The following is a 23,000-nucleotide window of genomic DNA, read 5'->3' as shown; positions in this document are numbered from 1 at the left end:
TCCCCTGCTTTTATCTTCTGCTGCCGTGCCTCTTGGGAAAAAGTCAGTTCACTGTATGGAAATCAAGGAAATCCATCAAAAAAAAAAAAAAAAAAGACCGGACAAGAAAAGTAAAGTTTAGACTTCCAGGAAATTCATCATCCATCCTGCTTTTGTAGACGTGTTTCTGCGCAGGAAGTGTGTTCTTCAGACAGCTGTGCGAGAGAATTGAAGTTTAGTTTAAAAGATTAGTTTGACAGCAACTAATCCCTGTGACTAAGCATTCAAATATCCAGCGAAGTAAACTCTAATAATACCCGGGAACAGGCGCAGGTTTAACATTTGCATTTTTATTGCATCCTACTTATTTTGTACTAGTGCAGGTAATAGTAGTCAGCAAATGCCAAACAATAAGAAAACATGATCGACAGCCTCGACAATAAACATCTAAACTCACATAAAGGTCGCCTCATTATGGATCCCACGTAGTCTTCACTCTACTTCTGATTGGCTCTTATATTCTGACTTGTAAATCTCTATCATCATACCTAAAGCTAACGAACCCAAACAGCAAAGGCAACCAATCAGAGGCAGAGTAAGGCTGTTCTTAGCTATAAAGGCACCAGAATAATGCAGAATGAATATAAAAAAGTGTAAATATACAAAAATGACTTCAACTGAGCCACATTAGAAAGCTCCGTGAGGACGTAGTCTGACACGTCTTGTGCTGAATGCTAATGTTAGCATGTGTAGAATGTGTGATGTTTGTCATGTAAACAATCTTCCTTTAGCATCTTAGCTAACATGAATTAGCGCTGAACACAAAGTAAAGCTAATGTTGATGGGACTGTCATTACTTTTTCACATATTCAGTCATCAGAAAAATTGTGTTGTATTGCGTGATTTTACCTGCCAAAAAGGCAAAACTCTGCATTCTTCTTTTATTTACATTTACAACATTTCACCAAAACACACACGTTACAGATCCATGGTGGCTTCGGATCAACAGACAGGGGATCACCAAGTCGTCAGGATTCATCCTCTGGGGAGCACGAAAGTCTGTACAAACAGTCAGTCAGATAGTTAATGACGGTTTAAAGTAAGAACCAAAGTTGTTGACCAGTAAATGCCACCCATAGAACAATGCTGCCAACACAGCATTTTAGAAAAACACAAATTCTTCTAACGACAACAAAATAAAGGTCTATAATCTATTAAAAGTTTACAACAGGATATAAGAAACTCTTCCAACAGTGGGAAAATGTTCTCTGGGTAAAACAAAGCAATGAGCTTTATATAAACTCTCTACAAAAACAAAATAAGTGATAAAACTATGAGACAAATCAACAAACTATTCAAGAGACTTAAATGTTAATGATGTGTTTGGATTTGTTGCTTTGGTCGTTCCGGCCTCTGCAGCTTCTTTTATAACCCAATTAAGTGTTGCACAGCCCGGTGATATTTGTGAGTGTGGTGACCTCTGAACGCCTCTGTTTTCCTTTGCCCCCATCACACGTCCTTGACAACTGAGAAAAATGCGCGTTAACCCCTCAAAGCTGGCCGGTGACACTGAGTGGCCCGGGGCAGGACTGTGGCACTTCTTGCTCCTTGAAGCCGGACAATTTGATTTGAAGGCAGAGAATTTCAAAGCTGAGTCATGGATCAGTGGTCAGCCAGTGGATTGGCCTTTTCATCCCCCTTTTTCTTTTTTTCTTTTCTTTTTCGCCTTGATGGTTTCTGTGGACGGAGGAGGGGGTTGAGAAAGCAGCCAAAAACCGAAACCAACACCAACAAACAAAGAAAGTCGCTGCTGGGAATGAATGAGAGTGTGGCTGAAAGGAAAACCATTTCGTCCAACATATGCTGTGGACATAACATCCAATTAACTTCACGTGGTGCAGGAATGTCTTTACATTAAGAGTGGCAGGACCGGGGCTGATAAATTATGACATGTGAGCTCGTTGTGTCGTTCTACATATCTTCAATCTGCAGCAGAGGAATCTGATTAAGGCCTGAGGTAATGGTGGTCCAGGTCAGCTCGTACGACTCGGCTCAGCTGTCACCTACACATAGGTATCCCCAAAACTCCCTTCGGGTTCACCCGGACAAATAAACACTGTCCTGAGTGAGGACAAGAGTCATTTTTTTTAAAAGTCTCTTCATGGCAGCTCGGTCGTAATGAGCCAAGCTGGTGTTTAGAAAGCAAATAAATAAGAGGGGACGGGGTTGGATCAAGGAAGAAAATAAGAACAGTAAAAATATACAAAGGCGAGAGAGCTATTGAGAAAGTATTTCCTTAACAAGAGGGGAACAAATAATAAATTATGGGGGCCCCCTTCTCCCCCGAGGCAGGACTGGCACGCCTGAGGGGTAGCAGGAAGTGGGCATCCCTCTTTTTTTATTGGGGTCGTGGACAGGCTTCCACTGTGGGAGCATCTCGGAGTCCTGAGAGAAAAACTCCTTAAAGGAATGTTTACACGCACACAGTTTATATGCCAGGCTGTGCTGAATGAAGATGGCGGTGGTGTGACAGTATAACCCCTGGGTCCCTCATCATGTCATCGCCGTGGTTGCTGCCCTCCTCATATCTGCAGTCCCACTCGGCCTGTATAACTGAGCGACTGCTGACAGGCCTGACCCCGCGTTTACCCCGACACACTCCCCCGTCGAAGCCTGTCCCGAAGCAGGTGGCAAACACCCCCCACAACTTCACATTTTGATACCTTTTATTTCTTGGCAAACACTTCAGCGCCTTCGTCTCGCGATGAGGAGATAAAGCAAAGCAGCTTTTTTTTTTTTCTTTTCTTTTTTTTTTTTTAATTTCCCCAAACTCCACACAAGAGGGTTAGTCACAGCCAAAGTTGATAAAAGTTTCTCTTTTGTCCCAGACTGTTCAATTAATCAACTTCACAAGGCGTGCTGGAGGGAAGCAGATAAAAGTCTGGGCCACAGGGAACACCGGAGAAAACAGCCTGGATTTGTATTCTGCTGCAGTGGCTTTCATACCCATTAAAGGATGTTCGCATCTTTTTAAGCATAGTGACTTCATTGTCAGCTTAGGGCTTACACGGATCCGACCATTTGCTGTATTGGATTCTTGGCAGATGGCCTGCGTGGATCTTGGCCACCCCTGAATTTAGTTCTCATGTTAAGCTTCGGCCTGTCAGTAAATGTGCTGCCCCCTGCACTTATCCTACATACTGGAACTTATGTGCTGGTTGTAATGGTCTCTTATCAGTTCCAGGTCCTCCCACCCACCGCAGCACTTACAATGATTATTCTTCGGGCATTTCTGTTTTGAGAAATAGCAGCGAGTGCACATAAATACACTATAAGAATGAATTTCATTGAATTACAGTGTACTGTATACACTAATCTCTCTTATAGAGTTTAAGAAAGTGAAGGACACATAAGTGCTTCTGCAGACCACCAGAAGGGCCTTCAGCTTCACGTAATGCACTACAATCAACTAAATGGGTCCAAAAATGTGCCTTATTTATGATTTATCAAACATGCATTTAATTAGTTTTTTTTGGGGGCTGTAAACACAACACTGACATGTTATCAACTCAAGGTGTCTTCAGACAGGAAGCAGTTGCTGCCACTATTTTAAATGTAAACATGACGGCTGGGAGAGAGCGGCGGCTTGTGCTCATGAAGCTGCATCGCTGTCTGTCGACGATAGTTTAACTCCTTCAGTTTCTAACCTTATGTTTTTAGCTACAACACACTCTATTTAACTTCGTGATGAGACTGCCGTGATATTTCACCCTGTAATGCTGCTGATTCAAAACACAGAATATCAACTGCACCGGCAGAGACCTCTCAGAGTCTAACAGCATCTTTTATAAGGTGAACTTCTCTGCAAACATTATCATTCATTTGGAGTTATTTATCTGTCCTTATTAGGAATCTAAGATCAATATTCACTCGTCTTTTTACCTCTGTTTTGGTCTCCACCAGCTCCTGAGGAAAATATCTTCCTCGATAAAAGCTAAATTCTCAACTTTGTTCAAAAGCTAGATTCTAACTTCATCCATCAGCTGTTTGAATGGATCTGTTATGTGGGGATTACGTCCAAGACAGTGGCTCATGTAGCCCAAAAAGATTTGACTTCCTGGTTCTAAAATGACCCTGTTTGTCTAAACCACACACAGAACTACAAATTCAAAACTCTACTGGCATTAAATTGGTGGTTTTGAAGTGCTGCTTGTGATTTGTTTGCTGTACCATGCTGTCCAAGATGGTGGACGCGCTCCTGCATGTGCCACTCTGATTGGGTATTGACACCCCGCTTGGACTTTGTGCAGCCCATACAGTGATCTCACTGGAGACTTCCCCCGGCCAAGCGACTACCTTCTGGTTCAGCCCTCTGCTAACTTGTAAAACGATTTAATCCCGCGGGTCTTCTGGACTTTCCAAAGGTTCTGGGATCAAATGGATCAAATTCTGATAGTGAAACGAGTCCTTTCGCAGGGTTGTGGTGCTCCATAAAATGTATCCACCATTTTACAGAGAGTTCTTTGGAAATGTAAGCTCATGAGAAAAAGTCGTTTTGGGCCCGTGTGCATCACATTCGAATCTCGGTGCTGTTTCTGGGGGTTTGGACTGTTTGGTGCTGAGCCGGTACCGTACAGCGGGTTCGTCAAAGCTTAAAACAATGAGCTGAAGGACTCTAAAGTGTTCAATGGAGCTGAGGGTGACTGCAGAGTCCGTTGGTAACTAAGAACAACTTCACATGTTATTTGATCCATTGTTTGTATAAAGATATTGATTAGCAGAGCGTTGAATCAATAAGAAGGTCATGTACTTAGTTCTGCCTGTGAAATTGTGAGTCCTGTTACCGCTCATTGACTTATTTGGGCCCATAACCAATTCCTCTTCCTGTGCCTCAGAGGACTCGGAGCCAGAGCACCAGTAGTCCAAACTATCATAATTTGGGCTGGGAGTAAGAAATCACATGTGTCACAGTTTATGTCGGCAGTCGTAGCCCGGAGCGATGGCTGGTTTAGAATTTGGAACAAACTACGAAATCATTTTCTTTGCGCAGCAGTCATTCATCTTTTTCCCAGACACCCAGACATCTCAGGCCTGCTTCCTCTCAAACTGACACGACCTGCAGGTAAGCAACATTTTCCACTCTTGGGTCACATGCATGTATTTTAAATTATATTTTAGCATACATTAAAATGTAATCTGCTTGTACGTTGACATGATTCCCACATCTTGAACTTGAATCTGTCTTGTTTGACAAAAAACAGTCAGTGTCATGTAAAGTAGAACAACATGTGAACCAAGCTGAGATTATGTTTTGGCGCTAAGAAGGTTTTCCAACAGTTAAATCTTGGAATCTTCTACCACGTGCTTTACAATGAGAAGGACGGCTCACATACTTCTAATCTTTGTCGTACTCCGACTCTGAAGTAGGCTCTTTGTTCAGCTTGTCTCCTGAAGCCTTTCTTCATAAGTGTCCATTAAATGGATGGTTGAGTGTTCAACCACCGGTGAGCCTCGGTAGAGCTGCTTCAGAGCTAATATTGCCCCAGTGCCATTTCACCGTCGAGGCTCACCGGAGGACATGTCAGGACTGGATGTTTTACGGCTCGGTTTGCAGACAAAAACACCTCACAACCAAAATCCCTTCAACAACATCTGCTGCCAATTTGGCTGAGGCATTCCTGCAGTCTGTGCTGTTTAATATTCACAGGGGTTAGGATCTGCCGGGACAGGGGTGGACTGGGGGGACTGCTGGGAGGAGGGGGACCAGCTCCTACAACCCTTTGGTCCGTGGTCCAGACACGGTGAAAAATGAGGGGTTAACAAAGAGTGAGCTGGAGCAGGGCTGGGTTAACTGGGCTAATTTGCAAGGGATAATAATGGTGTTCATGCAAGGCCTTTGGGGAGCGGCGGTGTGGAACACAGACCTGACGGTGCAACCACACAGGAAGTTTACAACATGACTAAAAATGTATTTAATCATCAAACGAGCGGCGAGGAACTGGCGGCGCGGCCAGAGCCAGCAGCCATCCTGAAGATGAAGACAAATGTCGGGAGAAGGCGCCCGACAGAGCGCCAGATCTACGCCTCAAAGATCTCAGAGCGAACAAACCTGTGATTTTATTGGCCCACTCTGAGAACAACATGTCAAAGGTTCATGTTTTCTTCTACTTTTGACAGTAGCCTCCAGCGTGATATTAACAATAAAGGGCACATTATATGTTTTTAATTAGCCCTGTGTGTGTATCCAACAATCTGTGTACCATGAAATGAACAATAAACCATGCATTGCAACTTTTATAGGAAATTACCTGTGAATGGTGGAACTCAAAAGTCTTTTATTAGCCGCAATCAATGTATCCTGCATACGTAACAACACATATGTGCTGCCTGACTGAGTTAAGAGAGCGTAATAACCCAGTTAATTGTTAATTAAGCCTCCTTAAATATGGCCACACAACGTCCTTGTGAATTTTTATGGATGTATTCCAGGCGCTGCTAACTTTAGAAACAAAGGAAATTCATACCAGCTTCCTTCCTTGAGTCCAAATTTATCTGTTTATGCTTGTTTCTATGAGAAAATATATTCAAGTGGATATTAGGTTTGTAGGACAAACATTACCTTCAAGAGAAAGGAAACCTTAACATGCAAGCAATAATACACAGGACTTAAAATACTGAAGTTCAACTGTAGTTCTCGTGTGTGGGAATATTTACTTTCCCTCATGTGCCGAAGATATCAGTATCTCCCTTCAGTCTTTCAGGGGTGAAATGGCATTTTATATCAAAATAAATTCCGTCTATATTTTGCAGTGCGTGTCCTCGTTCCCAACAGAACGTGCCCACCCTGGTGAGAGGATGGTATTTCAGCGTCTGACACGACCGGGGCCAATGTCTGTCTAATGACTCTCTGAAAGGGTGATGTGGATCGTGCGACACCTCTGCTGCTCTCTCGCTAAAGGACGCCCCTCGCCATGGTAACTGCATAAACATCTGTCTGCCCATTCAAGAGAAGCTCCAGAGGGAATATATGAGGCCGCAATTTATTATATATAAGAAGAAATCCAGCCTGTGTGAGAGGCTGTGGTGCTGCTTCGAGGATCGAGAGAGCTACATGTGATAATTTAGATTTCATATTTGTGTTGATGTGGGAATTAAAGAGACTGTGTATGTAGGAGCTGTATATGATGTGCTTTTTAAGGTGAAGTTCAACATTTTGGTAAATATGGTTATCAGTTGTCTAGTGGAGAGGTCATACTGTCCTCATCAGGCAAACAACTACATAAGTCGGCTTTGAAAGCAGCTTATTACGATCAATATTTAGGTATTTTTGTCAGGTGGAGACTTCTACTCACTGTTGATGTTTGTCATTTGCTTGTTCATGCCATCCACCTTATTCAGCCTTTAGCACAGTTCATACTACACCTGACTTCCTCCTTTGATGCTTTAATAATTGCTCCAGCCACTAGAGGTCTCCACCTGACATAAATACCCAAATATTGATTGTAAAAAGCTGCTTTCAACTGACAAATGTAGTTGTTTAGTGAAGAGTTCATACTGTCCTTACGATCAATATTTAGGTATTTTTGTCAGGTGGAGACCTCTAGAGGTTGTACTAATTATTACGGCAGCAAAGGAGGAAGTCAGGTGTAGTATGAACTGTGATAAAGGCTGTATAAGGTGGCTGGCATGAACAAGCAGATGACTTTGACCCAGAAGACAGCAGTCCAGTATGAAACCGGACATCAACAGTGAGAACATTTAACGTCACATACACAAACATGATGATATAATAAACCCAAAACCACAATGTTTTTCCTAGACCTAACCAAACTGCAAACGTATGATGAAGGTCTGGTCGTTCCGTCGCTGCAACAGTCACGTTGTTTTGGGAACGGTGATCTATGTAATTTTGGGAGTGACTGTCAATCAACCTGTTCAGTCGTTTAGGTACGAGGATGTGTTGGAGAGTTAGATGTGAGGGTCAATACATCTTGTGTTTGGACGTTAAATCTGATAGTACAGCCCGCACCTGGTTAGCTTAGCTTAACATAAATTATGGGAACTGGGGAAACAGCTAAAATGGAAAACATAATCGTTTTTTCTCTATAATTAGCAGTTTATGATAAGGAACCCATTATAAGGCTTAATAAGTTGTAACTAATGGCTTTATTAATGGTCAATAAATGACCAACTAATGATTTATGGGTCCACTTTTGAAGAATTCTCCTGTTGCCAGGTTGTTGCTGGAGTTTATCCTCCTGTAGCGTCTCACGTCACCTTGTGTTTTCAGCTGTCCAGCCGACTGCTTGACACTGAAAAAATTGTTCACCTGGAAGATTCCTGCTACATTTAGGCGACTACAGTAGAGTAAATTATTAACAGGTAACAGCCCAAGAGATATTTTACAACCTGGTATCCAAATACTTCTTCTTATAACTGATCTATAACTGATTTATTAATAAAGCTATAAACCCTTTATATAGAGTGACTTATAAGCTCAAACCAAACAGATGTTTCTTGCTTTATGTCAAATATATCTTCTGTATTCTGTCATGTTTGTATCCAGTGACCTGAATCAAGACTCTACAGTCATTTATCATTTCCAACATCATGTAACACCCAGGATCCCGTCTTTCTCTCATCTTGTAGTTGTGTCAAAACAAATTTCAGGAATGTGTTGATACATGGCATCCAAGAGCCGTCCGCACTCTGCAACGTGTTTTACATTCCCAGCTCACGCCTTCTGACTCGACGCTGACAAGAGTCCGTAAACATTCATCATACGAGGAAGAGTTTGCTCATGCTGAAAATGAAATGACCTCGGGGTCGTGGAAATGTACGCAGTGGCCTCATTCAAAAAAGTTTAAAAATAATTTATGACAATGTGATTTATGGCCAACCACCATTAACTATGTAAGTGGTGCAAATGACAAGGAGGACTTTAAATTGTAGAGTAATACAGAAGAACCGGGCTTTGTTCTGAGAAATGTGCTGTAGATGGTCGTACAAACACGATTAAAGTAGTTTTTGCTGGCCAGAGTTCATTTACAAGGCAAACTGAACCATTCAAATACACATCTATGCCAGTGAATCCCATCATTAAAGACACAACAGTCTGATAGACACATTTAGTATTTTTCTAACCTCAAATGTCCGTTGGCGTACAAAATATTCCACATGTTACAAGCTGAGAAACAAACCCTGGTTGGTTGAAATCACAGCCGGCAGCAGCTGATCTCGACCTCTGAGCCGCAGTTGTTGGCATGTGCGTTCATATATTGTCTGGACTGTAAGTGAAGCATACCTAACAGGATAATAGCATGTCAGATATCCAGTTTGAGCAACAGAGCTGCTCTGTTTTTCAGGAGATGCTGACTGTGTCAAAGAGCCGGTGGTTTGTTTCGGGTTTCCCTTTTGTTGCCTTTTGAGTTGAGTTGTTGGCATGCGGTGAAAGGTGGAGCGCTGCCAGTGGCTGAGGTCATTATAGTGTGAATTTCTAGTAAGCTGAGACCAAAAAGTTACTTTCACAGAATCGGGACACAGCAGACAAACAACGTGAGGACCTCTGCTGTGGTCTGGACTGGAGGTGTGACTGCAGCTAAAACATTGTGTGTATTTGAATATATTTTAACTCAACAGCGGCTAAGAATGATCGAACTTTGAACCTCGGTCTGGGTTCAAACCTCAGCAGACATGTGACAGCAGACCACTGAGCACAACCATGAGAATTAACCGTTTTATATATATACTACTTTATATATACAACTAATTTACCAAGCAAATACAGGTCGAGAGGAATGTAATTCAATTTGAATCACATTTTTTTGACCCTGCCACCTTTCTAGCTTCAAACAGTTTGAGAAGAACAGCTTGTTTATTCAGTTATAGAAAGGATAAATACTTTTGAGTTTGTATTATTACCTTGTTAATATGGTAATATTACAATTCTGAGTTATAATTACCTCTCCAAAGCTCAATAGTGCCCCTTTAACAAGAAGATGCGTTTAGATCAATCTTGTTTTTATTATGTTACTCTATCTGCAACTGGGTACGAAATCTCAATTTCTGCTCTCTCGTCTTTATTATAGATTAAATTAATGAATAAACTCGTGTTTTGTCTGGTGTTGCTGGTGGTTGTAGTAGAAATCGAAAGTGATCCAGTTCTTTTTGTGACAGCGGCACCAACAATAACACTACCTGGAACTGCCGGGAGGGGTCGAGGTTGTTTTTCTCCACTTGGATAAAAATAAAGTGTTTATATAAAACCATACCTTCATGTAGCACGATTAATGCGTATTGCTAATTAATGCTAACGTTATTACACTTAAAACACATGTTTATGTTCAGAGAAAGGTCATAAAGTTGGTCTGATAATGAAAAAGTTAAAGACTTTAGTTCCTGCTCATGATGCTCACAGCCGCGTCCTCACAAAGTCAGTCGTACAAGATATTTAATATTTTACTAAAACTGTTGCAGCCTAGCTTGAAATTAACTAACTGTACTCTGCTGTAGAACAATAACTCCCCGAATGAGGAGACATCAACGTGACAAAGTTTGTAAACTGACGTGTTTTTGAGGGATTTTTTCCCGGAGGCCACTTCCATTTCTTCAGGTGGCTGACAGCAACAATGCTCACACTAACACGAAGACACTCGACTCGTTCACAGGGGAATGAAATTAAACACAGACTTTGACAAAAATTATGTTTTTTCCCTGTGATAAATTGCTCAGCTTGAGGTATCTTGTCAGAGTCGCGTCGCTGAGGTTTTCCGTGCCATGACTGATGGCGGATCTGTTCCTGTTACGGTATGCATGGCAGCAGCAGAAGGAATAATGCAAAGAGAAACATCAGTACTATCCACTCAGGAAACCTCCGCTTCACTAGATAGTACTCAGTGGAACATGACAGGAAATTCGGTGGAGGAAACAGATGATGTCTAGCAGAGGTCATGAGCTGGTTTTGAACCCGTGATGACAGGAACACATGGTGTCCACCTCCAGCCCGCTGATCCACGCGGACCAATGATTTATCTTTAAGCTGAGAATGTGCCACTGAATTTTCTCTATCGCTGCTAAGCCGTGTGTTTGGTGCACACATACTTGGGGATTTTCAAAGTGGCTGCCTGGTCTGGTTTTATAGCGGGTCCTCTTGGAATGAGATTACTTTTACATTTTTTTTTCGGGCTGCTGTTAGTCTAACTGAGGTCATGTTTACATGAGTGGAGTAGCTGTTGAAGGGACGGCCCTGTGTGAGCTGCATGTCTGGAACGTCACCGGCCCAAATCAAATACATTATTTTTCATCAGCCTCCCCAGAGCTCCTTCATTGTAAATAACACTGAACAATAACTGTGGAATGACCTGATTGTGATATATAGGATGGTTTCAGGAGGGAATATCATTAGTAAAAGAGACTTCTGAAATATTCTCGTGTACGTTTTTTGTGGATTGTGTGTTCGCTAATGTGTGTACACGCCCACACATCTAACCTTTGGAGATCTGACTCATGTCAAATCATCCCTAATCCGGTGTCGTCCTTATCAGTGGATGTGTACTCTGGATATCCCTCTGCTGTCCCTCCCTGTGATTGGTTGGCTGTGGGTTGATCTATGCAGTGTGTAATGTTTACCTGCTGCAGGCGAAGCAGGAACACGTCCTGGCTGGATGTCAGTGCTCTGTTCCGTCACGTAGTGGAGACAATGAAGTTTAAATTTGAATTTTTCATTATTATGTAGGACAGAGGATTTATAATGTGTTCTTATGGCAGTTTGTTCAAGGCAAGAAACACACGCAACAGCTGTCTCTTCCCTTCTGAGTTAGTTGTTGCCAGGCGGATTTCAACTACACAATGTTTACAGTAATTTAGTCTTGCATGATTCATTTAACACGCCACAGTTTCAGTCTTTTTCCTTAGTGGAGTGATTCGGAGTTGATTTGGTAACAGTCTGATTATTAATTGTACATTAAACGTGTCAATAAAGCATTACAAAAATCTGATCCTGGATCTGTCCAATCACAGAACCTTTTATAAACACCTCTGCGATAATTTACATTTAGTTTCTATGTCAAACATTTCATTTGGTACAGTTATTCTCATATTTGGTTGGTATGGTTACAGTATGTGTTTCTTTAACAATGATGGTTATCTATCAGTATTGTCAGTCATCAGGTAAAATAATACAGTGTGACTTCAGCACAGCAGTGTCTTTTCAATTCTCATCCCATTCTGTTTCTGTTATTTTTATAGGTACAATAATAATGTGGAGTGCTGTTTTTCAATGTATATTATACTTATACAGAACAAAGACAAAGAGTTAGCCAACATCTTTATTATCTAAATAAAATGTAAAAAAACTCTGTCATAAAAATCAAATACATTCTTTAATTTATTTGATGTTTTTCTCTGCAACATTATTCATATGAGATACAAATTTCAAATCTCACTGGTGGTGAAGTTGTAAAGAAGCTAACGTTAACGTTACAGATAAGCTAGCTTGAATGCTCCCCATTATCTCCTCTGTGTGTCAAGAAGCTCACCTGAACGCCTCTCTCTGCTCTGAACAAGATGTCTTCAGCTTTTCAGAATGGATCCTGCTTGAATTACTGTATTTTATTTCAGAGTTTTAATAGGTTACCTTTTTTAAGTCAGTCAACCTCTGAGGGAGAACGGAAATCTCTACTTTCAGACAAACGGAAAAACGGACGCCATCTTGCGCGCTTGCTAACCGTTAAAGCTAACGTTAGCAAGGATGAAGAGCATACGACAAGAAGGAATAACCTACTGAGGAACACCTGGACACTTTACTACTGAGTGAGTATTTTAGTAACGCAATATTGTCTCCGTATTACCAATGTCTGACACTTACAATAGCTGTTAAAAATAGTTATAAACATTAAAGCTATCACAAACATTTTTCACTAACACCAGATGCTAACGGCTGAGTATATGTTAACTAGTAAGAGTCTTTACTTTTTGAAATAAACTTTCCAAACACAAGAAAAAACGTTTAGTTGATTTGAATGATAACACATTGATTTGTAAGTCATGTAACTTAAGTATAAGTGGTTTATTATACAGTCCAACACAACCGAAATGTAAATGTTAAAGTTAGCTAGCTCACAAAAATATTAGCCATGCAGATAGAGATTGTGACTGTAGCTAAGTATCACTGTGGTAAGAAAGGTTATTTTATGAAGTTTTACTAAATGTGTCAGTAAAGTGTTCTCTGGTCATTAGCTGACTCAACCTGCAGGTTGTTATGTATGATTATCAATGTGCTGCAGACAGACAGCTAATGTTAGCTAACTGTTAAGCATTTGCTTTTCTAAAACATTGCATCTTAATCCAAACCAACGATAGTGACTGAAAATTAAATCACATAATCTTGCTAATTTTAGATGTCTTGTAAGCGATATCAGTGTATCTTGATGTTAAACACAGAGAGAAGCGTTCATGGAAATGGGTCAGAGATTTACGCATTTTGGAAACTGCTGTCATCATTGATAGATGGATAATTATTTTTTCTCTCTGATTATTTTAAGTATTGAGTCATTGAGTACGTTTATGGTACCATAAATGTAAATTACCCTCTAGGTTTATCAAAGTGTATTGATCTATTTATTCCGTCTATTTATGTTGCTGAAGAATGGCTGTCTAGCTCTCTACGTAACGTATTTTAAGTTCATCTATTAATTCAGCCTATAATAGAGATGTGGAAGCAGATAGAAATCCAGGGCAGCCAAGGTGACAGTCTGACTCGATCAGTCAGCCCTAATTTTACTGGGGGAATTTGTACCCAGAAGCTGAAAGTGAGGTATATTTACTTCATAATAATATATTAAAGCTAATAACTTTTCTCTCGCCAGTTTAAACTAAATGTAAAGGAACGTTGCCCTACTTCTTTTTGGGTAAAAACAACACAAAGGTACAGTGGGGTATAAAATCCCATGGCGTTACCTTCATTTAGCAACCAGAACTTATTAGAAGTGCATTGAACCATCACTGAAAATTGTAATTGCATCTCATATAAAAGCAATGTGTGCTCTTTTTCAGCATTAACCCTCCTGGCCCTTCATCATTTTCTCCGCCCTCCGGCCCTCCTGACTCATCTCCACTGTGTCTCCCGGTGGCATCCGCGGTCAGTGTGCTTTGTATATTGCTGATGTCTGTGTTTACGAGCCTTACACGCAATGTTAGCCAGAGATGTCACCTCCCGACACACACATACATAAAGTACCCCATGTGCACACGTTGCACATACGAGTCACACGGAGATTCGCACAGAAAGGGGAGCAAAGACTTCAGGCTTTGTGTTTGATAAACAATTCAGGGGAGATAATTAGTTGATAAGACATCACTTTGATTTACTGTGGGGACTCGACTGCATCTATTGCCTGCGAGCGGAGCCTCACTCACAAGCTTTGTATTACCATATGTTGAATTTTTAATCAATTAACGTCCTGAAGGAGAAATGAGAAAGTGCAGATTTGCTCCAGCGGGAATGTAAGGGCAAGGACAATTCTCTGATATTTGCATATGGCTCATGCTTGCACTCTTTTGTGTTTTAATGTTTGCTCCTGTATGGCTCGAGCAACTGTTGGAAAAACTGCTGTCTGCCGCTTCTGAAGTAATTAGTGACTCTGACCACTCAGACAGCTGGCCAATTAAATGTGCTCCTGGCTGCTGCTGCTGCTGCTGCTGCTTGATGTGTGCTGGGCTTCACACAGAGGTGTAGATGGGAGGACAAACTCATCTCTCCGTTAGTGGGGGGAGAGATGCCAGGAAAGCTTGGCTGTGTCTGACAGCGCTGTGTCTGTGTGCTTCTCAACTGGCTGTGCGAGCAGATAAGAAAGGAGGCAGCGGCAGAGCTGCTGATTCTGGGTTTATTCCACGAACCCCCTCCCGCCTTCTCCCGGTCCGTCTTTCTCTGTGCAGCTGCAGGTCTGGGAGCTGACCTGCATTAAGACATCAGAAACTGCCTGACGGGCTAATAGGAACAGTTTTCTCGAAACATCTTCAAAAGCTGGTTAAACTGTGGAGTTTTTGGCAGTGATTTAAGGAAATCTGCCATTATGGTTTAAATAGAGTTCACCTAATCTATTTTGGCAGATTAGAAATGCCTGGACATCGCCCAAATGCTTCCTCGCTGACTGATGTCTCTGTGTCCACACTAATGTATTTATTAGCCATGAACAAACAGACCTTTTCTGCTACTTAATGAATGAAACTCATGAGCCAACATTTCTTAAGTCCTGTTACTTTTCATGTATTGTATTACTTTTCAATGCGTGACTCAAGGCTGACGTCGCTGCAGAGTACAGTATCGTCAAAGATGAATCAAAGAAGTTCCTTTGACTTTTATACTTTTTGTTGAAACATGCCTGAAGGATTATTTTCTCGTTTATTGTGACCATTTTGCGTTTATTGTTTTCCATAAACCCTCTGATGCTGATGGAAAAATAGCTTCGGTTTGGAGTGGTGTGGCCGGTGGGCATCTGACAGTGATTTGCTGATCCTGTGCAATTGCATGATGGCTCTCATCCTCTAAGGCCACAGGGCCCTGTACGAGCCAGCCAATCACTGCCCCTCGGCACTCTGCTGTTGGCAATTATAGGTCAGTGTGTGTCACGACATCATTGTCTTCCCCTTTGAATGGCTCGGTACCAGCTCCTGCAGCAATCAGTTCTGTTTTTCTCTATGCTATTTCAAGTGGAACAGAAATCCAGTAACAACACGACCGCTGTTTTCTGACTCATGTTGTTTTGAGTTTGTTTTTGCCAAAATTCCAGGCAAATGAACGCAGAAGGCTGCTGAAACTTTACTCATCCGTTCAGTCAGAATTATACATGCTTCCAGTATGAACTTATTCAACTTTTGAATTGTTATGGGTTGTACTGCTAAGTAAACTGCTATGTTGTATCTACTTAAGCCCCTTGTACCACAGCCAGTTCAACACGGGAATGCTGCAGCGTTATTCCGGCTCGGCGTTCTGTAGAAGACGTATGAGCACTGAATGGAGGAGCATTTCTTTAGGTTTTCTCAATTTTGTGTCACACATGATGGTGGTCATTAAAGCACCACCAAAAATATCTGGCAAACATTCATCTCAGGGAAATTCTTCTACCACAGTCAGCACCTAAACAGTTCAGTGTTTCTGTTATAAGCAATTGTGTGTGAATAGCATCAAATCCCATTATATGCAGCATAGAATGACAATGTGCCCTCATCTAATATGGATACAGCTGTACAGCCAGATAATAAGCGAGCTGTGGATGAGGTCTGTCACAGGCACTCTAATCTTGGTTTAATCATCAAAAGACATCAAAGTTTTTCTCCGGCTCCGAGTCTCTTTTATCCTTCCGCCATTACAACTGTTATTAAAAGAAAGACTCTTTGCTAAAGGCTGCTGAGGGAGGTGTATTTTAAGTAATAATTTGTATGGTGCAGACCTTTATTATTACCAAATTGAAGACTAACTTCTACATTAATTTTACTATTTTTGAACTTACACATAGCTGATGCAAAAGCCTCCATGTCCCCAGAACTGCATTGTCTAATTTTGGCCTGTAAATCGTTATATAAACATCGACTTAGTGACAATAGATTTAGCAAGTGAATAATGGCTTTCTAAATATTGTCAGAAGGCTCAGACAAAAACATTCAGGCTCTTGACAGATCAGGGAAATACCTTGAGGGTAGTGAAGTGACTCATGTTGTTGTCTGTCATTGAGTGTCCGTGTGGCCAAGAGGTTTGAACCGTTAACGCCTTTGTGGTCGCATGGCAGCCCACAGAGCGAAGTGACGCCTTCCTGACAGGATCAGATCAGCCCTCAGAGACTCGGCCTCTTAACTGGCTCTAACAAGATAATAACACTGCACGGCTCCCCAGATCAGCAGCAAATTGTTTCTTTAAGTGCTTTGGGTCAGGGGAGAAGAGGAGTGGGCCTTGCTGACGTGACCTTGACTGAATTTCATCAACGATCTTTGCAAAGTCCAGGATGTGTTATCAGATAATCTTTTCCATGCTCACAGCTGATAAACATGTCGTTGTGGGTGACACCCGTATGATCGGCTCACTCACTTCCTCGCCGCCGAGCGTGCCACGTGTACATGTGTATGTGGCGTGGTTACAGATAGGGCTATGAGAGAAAAACCTCAAGGACAACTGGATGCTTTAGATTTTAGTTTGAAACTGTTTACATCCTTTGTTGTTAAAAAAAAACAAAAACTAAAGGAAGGCATGAGGACCTTTTTTTTATGTTACAAGCATCCAAACAATAGAAAACATTCCTGCAGAGTCATTGCTCAATAAAAAGTTTTAGCACCTTAAAACATGACAGCACAACACAATGCCTGGCTTTAAAATGTCACATAAAATCCCAGAGGGTTCCTTGTTTACCACCTCATATGTGACTTTAAAGATTCAATTTAGCTAGTGTTCCCAAACCTCTTCACAGACAACACACCTCCATGCTCGTGTAACCACGATTAAGAAAGAATGGCAGGGAGACGGGTGCCAACATTTCTCTGTGTAATAGGAAAGGAAGTGTCCTCTTGGCCCCCAAAGACAACACTTAAGTAAGGGCTTTAGGAAGTTAACAGTTTATATTCTAAGTCCATCCGTCATCAATGTGTAACGTTCTAATGATGGGAAAGTTATGACCCTGATGATATTAGGCTACGGGCCAGTGCACTCGCTTTGTTCCCGGCCTGTGAGCTAAAGCTAATGTGGCTAAGCTGCACAGTGTATAGAATAATCCTCAAGGAAGTCTTGGCTGATTGACAAGGCACTTAAGTTCAGAGAAAGGTGCAAATTCACTGCACACCATTGTCATTTCCTTTTAATGTTTTTAAAGAAAAATACAGTAAACACTTGTACAGCAGAGGTGAATCTTGGCAAATCATGCAGCTACCAGTTCCTTTTTCTATATGTCACTCTGTTCTGTTTTGCATATTCCCCCTGGTCTGTGTTTGTGCTGGCTTTGTTTTTACGACCACTCCAGTGATCCGTCGCCGCTGCAGAGCTGCTGGTGTTAACACAGCTGAGGTGCATTATAGACTGTTGTTGCTGCCTCTTACCTGGCTCCAGGCTCTGTTTGCATTCAGGAGTTCTTGTGTTCGCTTCAGAAGCAGATGCAGAATTGTGCATGCAGTTTCTTTCACACACAAACACAATCTTTAAGCCAATTTTTCACAGTGACGATGACCTCTTTAAAACTTGAACATCTCCCTGCAGCCGGTTGTCCACCATAGATTTAAGGGCAGGATCATTAGAGAGTGAAATGCCACTCTGTGCCATTTTGATATTTAAACAGTTATCTTGCTTCTTTTTGCTGTTGAAACGGACCAACAGAGGGACGAGTCTGCTGCTGAATTAAGGATCTAGTGTTAGCTGTTTCAGCATTGTATTATGTAGCAACTTACGTTAGCTGTGGTAAATAATAGCCAGTAACGCTAAGTTGCAATTTTCTTTTAAGCTCATCACATCAGTATATTCACTATACATCTATCACCTGAATCAGGATCTCAGGACATTCAGTGCTGACCAGCAACTTGTCTGTAAAACAATAGAAGCAGCTAATGTAAGATTAGCAGCTGAAGAAGAGGCTGTCAACAGGATCAGAGAGAAGATTATATCAGGCATCTTCAGCATGAATCTTTCCAGAAATGGCTGACCAGCAGTTTACTTATCATAATACATTTAGTTTATGTGGGACTTTTCATGGTATTCAAAGAAACTTTACATAATTTAAAAGGAAAAACAACATCAGTCACAGATTTAAAGAAGTTCTGGAAAGGTGAGCTTTGATTAATTATTACAATGTGACTTTTTAAAACAGTTTGCCATTATTTCCTAAAGTAATCACTGTTTTAACAGCGTGTGCAGACCTCAGTTGGTCTAACAGTAAATTACAATAGGATCTTTTTTTTAAATGTCTAACTTTAGTGAATCATGACATATTGGAACGCTTTGGTTCAAAATGAGACTGAACTTTTCTATGAATGTCAGTTTTTGAGGACACAACAATAGAGAAAAAGAAACTTGGATAAGCCTTGTTTTCAGTTGGGCCAATTGCCAGAAAAAATCCTTTTGTTGCACAGATGCTAGCAGAAACCACCTGAAACAATTGTTGATGATTTGCAGCCCGCTACCGGCCAGTTAAGATGAGTGAGGAGTCGATGCAGCAGTCAGTGGCGGCGTAAACAGAGAAGTCAATACAAAAGCTGTTTAATAACTGCAATCACGAGAGTTCCTCAAGCCTACAGTAAAAAATGTGCACAACAACATGTGAAGCTGTGTCAACTCAAGTAGCATGCTAGATTAGTCGATAGACAGACCCAACCCAACAAATGATCCCCTCCAGGTTTACGCCTTGCAGGGATAATAATTCCAATCTTGAATGCAATGATAAGAATAATGAAGTGAAGCGCGCTGCCCTGGTGGTCTCGGGGTTAAGGTAACAGCCATGAACCACAACATCCTCGATTTGTTTCCGGCTGGGGACCTTTGCTGCAGATCATTCTCCCATCTCTCTGTCTCTCCACTCATTTCCTGTCATGTCTGTACCGTTGGCGATCCAATAAAACCACTATTGCTCAGAAAATAACTAAATCTGAAAATCGGGAACAAAAAGTACTTTTAAACGTCACAGTGATGTTATCGAAACATGTGAGCTACAGTAAATAGGTCTGGTTTTAAAGTTTAAAGTTGACTTGAAATTAAAATTAACTGATTAATTAATTTCTTGATCAACTGAAAGTAAATCATCAATTATTCAACAGCACTAGAAATTATTATTTGCTGTTAGACCTAATCTGTGGTGGACATTTATAAAAGATATTTGCTGACACGTTGGCCAAAAGAATAATTGATTTATTAGGAAAATAACTGGTATAATATTTAATATAAAAAGTAATCATAAGACGTAGACCTTAGTAAAATACTAAATATACAAACTGTTTGGAAAGAGTGAGTCAGTCTTGGCTGAAACTCTCACTCTCACACACCCTTTTGAATCATCTTCTTGTTGCTATAAACTGAAGATAAACACTGATAAAAAAAATAATAAAAAATGTAATCAAAACTTTTGCACCACCTGCTCGTTGCATGTGTGCTTAATTTGCAATCACAGTTTGCACGTTCTGTATAATTGGAGTCTGTGGAGTCCAGGTGGTTGAGCGACAGCAGTGTGCTGGGTAATATCCATCATTGTGGGTTTGTCAGCGGTTCTGTCGGCTTTGTTGGTGGTATTGTGGGAGAGCCAAATGCAGTTAAGGCTTTTATGATGTGGCAGAAGTTGATTCTTGGACTCCGTGCCAAGAGTGATCCAGATGTTACTCCTGCGGTCTGTTTCTGTTCCATACATACATACATACATATATACGTACGTTGAATTAGGCGTGGAGCACGTATGCTTCCGATCTTTTAGATGCACTGCTTTTTCTCTCACTAAAGGGATGTTGTCAATAATTTAAAGAATCTCTTGAGAGTATCTGACACTCATTATCCGTGGTACCTCGCTCCTCATCCCAGATTTCTTAGTCTCACAACAAACCCAACATACCCAGCGTCTCCCTCACCCACCCCCACTCTCCCAGCAGCCTACTGGTGGCTGGCAGGCAGTGACACACATTCCAGCAGTGACAGTGAACAGGACTGGAGCCGCTCTCGCAGATGGACCTTGAACTCTTTAAAGGGACGTCTGGCTTTGCAGCAATGCCCCACCGGCGGTACTCACTGCCCGGCTACAAACTGTAACTCTATAGCCTCATTGTCACGCTCCATATCCTCCCGGTGACCCCCGGCCCAATTATACAGCTGACCCAGGCTTGATGATATAACCTTGGGCGTCTTTTGGGTCTGCTGGGGCTCAGGGGTGCACCTCTTGTCTATCACGACATGTCAGCTCTGTGCGTTAACCAGACACTTCCCTGAGTGGTCCCAGTGGGGGTTTGGGAGGAAGAGTGGCTCCCATGCAAAGCCTAGAACGTTTCAACACATTGACTCACTGAGGCTCTTATTTAGATAAACAATATAATGAGAGCGTAGCATGTGTGATGTTGTCAAACTGTGAACATGCCAATTCAAAAAGGAGTAAACAATGATTACAATATGTACAATACGTGCTTGTAATAAGTGAAAATCTGCCAATGGGACATGACACTAAAAACAAGTCACTATATCTCAGTGAAATGTCACTTTCCATGTGTTTGTGTCTGAAGTGTAATTAACTGTGTTGATAAACATACTTGATAAGATTTTAAGTTTTTTGTGACATTTTACAGGTCTGGTCATATTTCATGGTAAGTAGGTGGTAATTACCAAGCAATATATTTGAAATTCTTTTTTAGAATCAACCACCAAGTTACTACAATAATTATCTCAGTATGACTTGATGAAATTGTTCTGCTATTTTCCAATAAGCAATTGGTAAATAGATGCTGACCTGCAGAAGAAACTTGCTGAAACTTAAGATGCATCAACTCACTTTAATTTAGTGGTCTGCTGACGTTAGCTACAAGTTCTACAGGAGTGAGTTGGAAATTTAAATGGCATGATCAGGAGAAGTTGAGCAGAAACCAGCTGAAGTATATTTAAATATATTAAAGAATTTACCAGCTATTCATTAACTGCTTATTGGAGAATACTATCATTAAATCATGTTGCCGTTATTTCCAATAAATTGTGAGGTAACTATTGAAGTTTCTGGAGGGTAATTTCAAAATATACCACCTACTTACCATGACATTTGTGGAAATCATATGTATGATAGCTAAAGGTAAACACAGTTATCTACACTATTTTTGTGTCCCACCTAAAAATCCAAGTCAGAAATGTTGACACACTGCATTTTAACATTTTCTGATTACTTAGCAGTGAGGACTGAAGCCTGCATTATATGTAAGTATTACGTGTACTGTATGCAGTCTGGATCTCAGTGCATCTGGACATATCCATAGTCTACATGCATGCTCAGCAGCTGTGGTGCATTAATGTGCAGCATGCTTAGTATGCACTATAAGCTCTGGAAAGGCTACCTGTCACTGGTGAAGTGTTTCTTAATGGACGAGGTCTTGATTTACATATCCAGAGGCATGTTCTCGTACTGCAGCGAATGAATTTTTACGCGAGATGCAACTGAAGGTAAAGGTTAATGGCCGTGGCTGTCAGGTAAACATTTTGATGTTTTTTGACCAGCTTTTGTAGACTTTCGATCCAGGTTCTGCTACACAAAGGTAAAAGACACAAACAACTGTGCTGACTTGAGCATTTCTGTTGAGTGATGAGGAGGCTGATCTTTTCTGATTAGAGCATCTTATTAGAATTGATCAGTTGTGAGTGGGCTTGTTGATTTCACTCGGTTGTGTCACTACCTGCACTGAACAGACATGATGACAAATGTTTCTGCCAAATGCAGTTTTACTTAATGTCAACTTTACACACAAAAACTGTTATTTTGAGCTTTAAATTTCTTTCTAGTGTTCAGCAGCTTGATAATGATTACTGGAGCTACAATATTAAGTAAACTACAATTTTGCGGCTCCAGGAATGATGACAGTTGATCCATCAGCTTAATCTAGACTGAAATATCTCAACTATCAGATAGATTGATGTGAAATTCCCCAGCGGATGAAACCATCTGATTTTTGTGATTACCTCACTTTACCTCTAGCAACAGCAGCAGGTAGATGTTAGTGAAATGTCTCGACAATTCCTTAGAAATTTCTATGAAATTTGGTACACATATTTATCATGCCCAGAGCATGAACCAAACTAACTTTGGTGATCATCTAAGATTTCATGCAGCTCCACAGGCATGTAAAGTTTTCACGTATCCAGTTAAATATGTCCAACTCTACAAGCTTGTTATTTTTTATTTATTTTTTTGGTGCAGACATTCATGTCCCCCTCAGGATAAATTGTTTTTACGTTGGTGACCTCTCAACTTTCCGTCTATCATCGAGTTAATGATAGGTATGTTTATAGTTTTAATTAGCAAATATTAGCATGCTAAGAAGCT

General features: G+C 41.0%; 2 long non-coding RNA genes across 2 annotated transcripts in view; one reads left to right on the top strand and one right to left on the bottom strand.

The window, feature by feature from the left end:
• Window positions 1-382: 382 nt before the first annotated feature.
• On the bottom strand, window positions 383-12,889 carry LOC115568551 (uncharacterized). Its single transcript, XR_003981424.1, has 3 exons — window positions 12,516-12,889; window positions 11,608-11,653; window positions 383-1,716 (listed from the first exon to the last, which is right to left on the bottom strand). It is a non-coding gene; the product is annotated as an uncharacterized LOC115568551 (long non-coding RNA).
• The window catches only part of LOC115568550 (uncharacterized), an 83,061-nt gene continuing 72,477 nt past the window's right edge, over window positions 12,417-23,000 (top strand). Inside the window, exons 1-2 of the long non-coding RNA XR_003981423.1 lie at window positions 12,417-12,789; window positions 14,032-14,116. This is a non-coding gene — a long non-coding RNA (uncharacterized LOC115568550). The remainder of the gene's footprint in view (window positions 12,790-14,031; window positions 14,117-23,000) is intronic.

Source organism: Sparus aurata, chromosome 18 (assembly GCF_900880675.1).
Source record: "Sparus aurata chromosome 18, fSpaAur1.1, whole genome shotgun sequence".
NCBI classification, from domain to species: domain Eukaryota; kingdom Metazoa; phylum Chordata; class Actinopteri; order Spariformes; family Sparidae; genus Sparus; species Sparus aurata.
The sequence above is the reverse complement of the archived record's forward strand: the minus strand, read 5'-3'. Positions and strand labels throughout refer to the sequence as shown.